Here is a 7,862-nt window from a genome sequence, read left to right on the forward strand (position 1 = left end):
AGTTCCACCCGTAAACTTTAGCACGTCTCGGTATTCTTTCGATACCACAAGATCGCCAGGAAACATATCTTATTGCATCCATTAAAAGCCTTCTGGTTTTTTGCCTATCAAGGGATTCAAGTCGATATCTGGCACGTAATCTTCATGTAGTGCTGATCATAGTCAATCGCGATTCGACTCTACCTACAAATGTGTTGCGCGTAAAGGCATTATCTAACTCCGGATACTCGTGGCATCTTAACCAGAATGTCCGAGATTTTACTCTGAAATCGCATCAACAGGCCAACAACTTTATGTTTCGTGAACAAGTTCATGCAGTAATCAGCACACGATAAATAGGAAGAAAGTTGACAGAAATGCCAAGGTATTCTTCTCAAGGTGTTAAAACTGCACGTTTCACTTATGAGGTAGTGGATGGAATCAATTTGTAGGATATCAAGAACTGTACCACACCACGTGGTCTCACCAATCAGATTAGTACTCAAGGTCAAGCTGGTAGGTGTTTAAGTAACGATAACTCCCGTTCGTTTGGTACTACGACGGTTCTGAAAAAAGAGGGATGAAAGAAATGATGAGAAACAAAACAGTGTTCATAACTAGTGAGTATTCGTCATTAGTGACGGAATAATGAGGTTATGGACATTTGGAATTATTCTCTTTGATAAGGTCAATTAATTTAACGAGTATATTTCATCAGGTTAGAGAAAACAAGACGAAACATGGCGTTTGATGAACAGAGGATTGTACGAATGAAACTGGCTCAATAGAGCTTAAAAATAATGATTATTTATATTTTTCAATCTTGGTAGGGAAAACAGAATGTTCAAAAGTCGACTGGCTCTTTGTCGTCGGAATTATTTTCGCTCGTTTTCATTATTTGTCTTGGGTGCGTTGTAGCCTGGAATAATTGTACACTTTTACTTGTAATAAGATTTCTCTGATGAAGGTGAAACTAGTTCAAGTTTACAGACCTTAAGTCAAGGAGGCATTCGTGAGTCGATTGAACCGATCCAGTCTTCAGTGTATGGTACTTATGTAGTTACACGCTTGAAGTCTGATGACTAGACCTTCAGGATATGTGCGATTATGGATGAACACTGAATACTCGCTTGTTAAGGCAATCATGCACCACGTTGGGAGCTGAAGATATTCCCAACTGACTTCCTGGTTCTAAGGTATATTAGAAAGTCAATATAAAAGATTATTTTCCTTTGATTCACTTCAATCAATCTTCATCTGTTTGAACAACATTAGCACTCCTTTTGGTCTATTCAAATACAACTTCCTTACGCGCGGCTTAAATGGTTCTTCAGTCACACTTCATAAAATGAATAATAGTGTAGCCAGTGGTCGTAAAGATGATGCAGTGAGGAGAGGAGTAGACACATTTCTGCCGCAATATCGGAATGATAAATAGTCCATAACGAAAGAAACTCAACCAATGTTAATAAAAGAAAGGATTCACCGTTCGAATATTAGGTGTTTAAAGTCTACAGATGTTGCATAATATCGTGGAAATGATCTTCAATCAGCCACGGGTATGTGGTGGTTCGAATTGTAGATACTTATGTATCAAGTACACAAAACTGACATGTCTATCCGACACAAGTACAGGAACCACGTGAGTCTGTTCAAATTTCGGTCTTTATTTCCGATACTAATAGGTACATTCTAGATCACACAGAGTCTATACGGAATAAACGGCTGGACAGACATATGGTCAACGTAAGTGAGGATGTACGATAGAGTACAGCAATCTGGACTCACATTTGAGGTGTGGCAGTTGTGATACATCTACTAACCGATGATCGCATTGTACCTTATCGAGTACATATTGCGAATTCCAAATATGAAACCTCCAGTTAAGCTCAGTCATTTCTACCTTCTTCTAATTGCGGTATTCCTATAATTATTAGTAAGCACATTAACTCTAATACTTCTAATTGTCATAATGTGTCATCTTACACTTTAAGTTCTATAAACCCAATTCCTAACCCTCTACTTCACTTGGGAAACGCAACTATCAATCTCTAGGTAAAGTGTCATAAGTTTCTTTTGAATTTCAAGTTTGAGCCTTCAAAAATCTCTCTGCCTAGCATGGACAATCCTGTTCAGCTAACAAAACACAGAAAGGTGCATGAACAGTAGTCACATCAAGTAGGCATTGAGTAACTGTCTACCATTCACAGCTACAAGAATACACAGTTTCCGAATATCTCTTACTGAAATTCCCTTTATTGTCACCAGCTGTGCTTGTCTGTTCTTACTTGGTACCACTCTAGGACAACCTCTTCCACTGATAAATCCCATTAGTGTCGTGACAAACGGGTCAACAGTAGAACTATGCTCCGCTTCCAGATGCACAAGTCTCAAGCTGAGACAAGTAAATGTACAAACACAGTGCCTCTCAGTACTTCTATCATGTTTTACCATGATGGGTCCAATGTAATCCATGTGAACTGATTAGAAAGGATTGTCAACATCCTTTACTCTGATCGCTGGTTAGGGTGTCATTAGTTGTTGGGTACGGAAGGTGTTCCTTCTTTCGCAATAGACACAGTGTCCCATTACCAAGAACACACACCTGTAAGGACAGGTTAGTTCTTCCGTAGCGTGTTGTCAAAAGATATCGTTTGAACCGAAATAACTGTGCGACGGCAGAAGTAATCTAGTCTAATCTGAATAATAAACAATGAGTTGAAAAACACTGCACTCTTCAACTATTATACATGTGATGACTGCCTTCTCTAATTTCAAGAGATGGAGGTCTGAACGTTGTTCAACATCTTTAGCCAACCACCACTTTGGCCTCCGCAGGAAATGTGGTCCTTCTTTCCATACCTTAACATAATCGATGTCAAACTTGATACTCCTGAGTGTAAAGTCTGCCAGGTTTTCTTTGAAGGGAATAAATCTCGATTATTCTATCTTAGTATGGTTGTAAATCGTTCAAATTCGATTCGTCACAAATGTTTTAAACTGGGTGATCTTGTTAGTTCACTCGTGCAAACATAATGTGTAATTGGGATTGCAACTGAGACCCTATGAGAGCTGTTAACATTGCTGCCGCAAGCTCCAGGAGTTGTATAGTCCAAGCGTACAAGACAGCTACACCTGTCTTCGCAGTAGTAAGACGAGAAAAAGCTTCTGTACTAGGTACATGGCAACAGACTTGTGCTATAGCGTTATAACCAATTCCCGAGGCACTATCGAATACATGAAGTCCCAGGAGCGGGCTGTTTGTGTGCAGAAACAGTGTGCATCATGGAAAAGTAATGTTTTCAAACTTCTGAAAGTCAGTTAGAAATTCCAATCAACGACTACTCTCTTCCTTTGGAATCTCATAGTCATAGTCTAGTCCCAATTCCCCTACTTGAAGCAACTGTTTTATGGAGGTGTAAGCGTTACTAACTATGCCAAAGGATCGTACAGTCAGGTTACATTAGATAATATGCCTCGCCTAGTGATGGGTCGTTTCGGTATCTAGATCTTTAATTTAGATGAATCAATTATAGCATCCTAGAGCAAGCCTAAAATACGCACCAACGGGATCTTTTCAATTTTGATCATGTTATGACTTTATAAAAAAATAGGAAGACCGTATGCTAATTCGTTATTGATTTTATGTCCGGCTTTTATCACGTGAATTATCCACCAACTGAAACACGACTTTTACGATCTTAACACTGTGACAAACCAATGGCGTTCGACCAGTATGAGTAGTCTAGCGTCCTTATTGGTCCCTTGTCCGTCTAACCCTTCCAATTGAGTCCAGAACACCGATTGCAGCTTCTGTTATGCGAATCTATGCGAATCATTTATTTCAAGCATACTCTGTTTATATACCAGACAGACAGACCGCATCACGCCATAGAATAGAAAATAATGTTTGTGCAAGATCAAACCAAATGTGACTGTGAACGTGGGATACAGTAATCTATAAACTAAACCTAATTTGGAAACAGTGAATCGTACAGTAATAGTTCATAGGTCAAGATGAAGCTTATAATAAGATGAATATAGATATACACAATCTAGATGAACCATAAGAATATTACTTACTTACTTACTTACTTACGCCTATTACTCCAAATGGAGCATAGGCCCACTCTGTCCTGGGCCTTCCTTTCTAGTTCTAGCCAACTTTTGTTAATTCTTCCCATGTCTGTCTCCATTTCTCGGCGTAATGTGTTCTTTGGTATCCCTCTTCTCCTTTGGCCTTCAGGATTCCATGTGGGGGCTTGTCTTGTGACGCAATTGGATGATCTCCTCAAAGTGTGCCCAATCCACTTCCAGCATTTCTTCCTGATTTCTTCCTCCGCTGGAATCTGGTTTGTTGTCTCCCACAGTAGTTTGTTACTGATAGTGTCTGGCCATCGGATCCGAAGTATCTTGCGTAGACAACTGTTAATAAACCATAAGAATATAGATAGAATAATCGTCCATCAATAGGTTCCGGCATTTACCCGTAGGATATAACAGATCTCCCTTGCAGCATCTATTCACTCTTCTGTTCGAATTGATCCAATGACTTGCAAGCAATTACTTATTCACTTGATGAGTCCAACGCCACCATTTTTGAGGACTAAACTGAGAATTTTTGTCAATCAAATCGCATCCTGCACATTGTCGATAGAAGCTAAGTAAAGGTCGATGTAGAATTTTCGTTTAGGGCTTCTTGGACATCTTTCATCAACTCTTTGCCGAATGTGTCCACCGTCTTCATAAGAGCGAAATTAGCACAAGGGGAGGGAGATACGGCCATTTACAGTATTTGGACCCCTCAAAAGCTGATCATTAAGGAAATAACCTTGATGGTCCACTATGCAATCAAAAACAACTTCCACGTTTCCTGCATTCTTGAGGCTAATAACAGAAGGATGGGGAATATACCGAAAACCTGCGTCACAGTCTAGTTCCTCGTTACTGGCTTCGATGATATAGACCATACATAAATGTCTATCCATCACAGCTCGACACTTCTTCAGAAGTCTGTTATATTTCATGAACCTATTCTTTAGACATTCTAGTCTGCGTTGAACTAGTTCAAGATTTTTCGGTAACCTTGGTTTGCCATGCTTCCAAGGTAATCCAATACAGAAATCGAAATTTACCAAAATAAAGGAAACTTGTTCTGATCGATGTGCCCCCCCGGGACCTGTAATCATCCAAACGAAATGTAAACCCACACCAAAAGAATGTTTCCCGTCTTACAGACATTGTTTCGGAACCCAATGTGACTCTGCAGCATCACATCCAGCCAAGATTCCTACTAGATTACTTCAGAACCTCTGAAAGTTTACATCCTCTAAATGTTTTCATCGTCCCAGCCGTCTTTCGTTTAAAAGTAATCCAAAATCCATCAGTAACCTTTTATTCGTTTAAGCTTTACTGATCTGTACAGACTCCTTGTCATCCAAAACAATTATCCCTAACTTTAATTCCAGACATTTACAAGTAGTGGTATCATGTACAGCCGTTGTTTATCAAAACATCCTTACCCTTGAGACCTAACTGATAAATCGACTCTTCGCATACAAGAGAAGTATCAGAACCATCATACAGAGGGGAGTACGTTTCCGAACTTCTTTTGGTACCAAATAGCTTGGCCAGAATCACAACCAAACAAATTTTCTATCAGTCCCAAACCTTAGCCAAACTCATCACATGGTTATTATTACCGTCAGTATATAACATTGAATTATCCCGAATCATTCAATTGGCAACATCAAACTTGGAGTTCGAGTTACATATCTAGCTGTGTGAGATGTGCTCAAACACAGATAATATAGTACCCGTCTTTTCACCTTCTATCTCCTTTCCTCAACATTCATTTTCGACAATCTTGTAGAATCCACCACATTGTGATCACTTAAGCAAAACCTGAAACCTACGTTTTTGGTTGAGTTGCTTGAGTCGTGCTTAACCACAACGAAGCGTTCTATTCTATCAACTTGACCCTCGTAACTCTTCTACCGGACTCTGTTTTGCACTGTGCCATTCGCCATGACGTGTTTGAGCAATCCTGCCCATTACCTCCATAAGGGCCACCAGTTGTTCAAAACCCGGCTCCTCGCCGACCATCATGATCTTATTGGCATGTTCCATCCATTTTTTCTTCAAATCCAGTGGTAGACATGGCATCATTATTCCCAACTTGGGCGTAAAATACACAATGGACATATATGCTATATACATCGATGTTATAAATATGTAGTCGCGTTGTTCCTAAGCACACAATCCTCAAAGATGAACATGAGATAACTAAAAAAATAAATATTCAGTATTTAACAAGGAGTCAAGGTAAACAAAAGGGGATGTGGGAGCATTCATTCAATGACATGGCCGAGCCTTGCAGATGTGATCATTCTGTATAACTCGTCTTTCCTCACATTAAATATATTATCTTACCTCAGGATCAAATGCGTACTTCAAAAGCACTAAACGTTATACTGCTGATCCTCACGATACGACGAGTCAGTGTAGATAACGAGGGGGCTTTCACGTAAGATCCCGTAGATTACACAGTCACGCTACGACAATTTTGAAGTTTAAGGATTAGTTCTATCATTATAGCAGTACTAATAGCGAACTAGATCATTATTCCACACACACATTACGTAGCTTACCTGCAAAATCAGTCAACGTATCTTTCGAACATACAACAGGTTGATGATTGAGCAACTCTGTGATTAGTTTGCAACCCGAAACGTTGTAGCTGTGAATAATTCCCAAAAATCAATAGCTTTGTAAGTGTTCGACATTGGATGCTGATCACACTAGTTTAAGTGGACTTGTTTAGCTGAAGACGCCCGGTCATGCATCCGTACCAGATCACGTTACAGCACAGCGTGGGAAACATCTACGATCATTAGCCAGATTAGATCAGTCATTTCTCGATATATTGATAACCCATCAAATATATCTTCCAACCTCCTCGCTTCTGACTTCTGATTTTAACTGGGTGGGCACGATTCCATTATAGAAGGTGTTACTGGTAAAGAGTTGACAAACTACAATGCTGGTGGTATCTTCAACGTGTTCCCTGCCAAATAATTTACACAAAAAGCTTTCTACTTCTGTCATGACCTAATTGACTTGGCAAGGAAATGCAAGCTTTAATAGCCATCCCTGTCCTTCCATTACAGTAGTTCGAGAGATACGAAAACATGTGACACTGACCGAACAATTTACTTTATATGGTGCTAGTTGACTGACCAGGAAGACAGTGATGATTACAGGTTGTTCATCAAAATACATGACACCCATTTGTGTCAGCCACAATTATTGACAATAGTATACAAAACTCATTATTGTAAGGTCCATTTAGAAGGTTCTGTGTGTGAAAAGCCCTCCATGAATACATTTGCAGCTTTTTGTAATTGGTTTCTTTTGTTGTACATTTTGTTAGTCTTTTTGATGCCATATGAGGTTGTTATGTTTCATTTTATAATGGTTTTCTCATTTTCTTCTTTCACTGAGTTTATATGTTTCTTCCTGAACTGTATCTATTTTGTTTTATTTGATGTTTAATCTTGGCGGCAGCCACATTGATCGTTCCCTTTTTGATTGTGTTGCCAGAGTTGACTGGGTTCGTGCATTTTAATTGTGAATTGAAGTACTTTCCAAGAATTGGAAACACAGCGTTAAAAAGCAACAAACCATTGTCTTTTCAACGGATTTATACTTGATCTATCCAGAAAGGATAGAATAACACTTAATTTTTGGTGCGTTCGGTAATTTTCTCATATATATTATCAAATTGGTATATCATTCCCATTTAAACATTTAAATTAAAACACGGCGTTCAGCGAAGGGATCTCTTTTCAACGAATTTATTATCAAGCTGTACAATCGTATAT

This window comes from Schistosoma mansoni, chromosome 3 (genome assembly GCF_000237925.1).
Source record: "Schistosoma mansoni strain Puerto Rico chromosome 3, complete genome".
Taxonomy (NCBI): domain Eukaryota; kingdom Metazoa; phylum Platyhelminthes; class Trematoda; order Strigeidida; family Schistosomatidae; genus Schistosoma; species Schistosoma mansoni.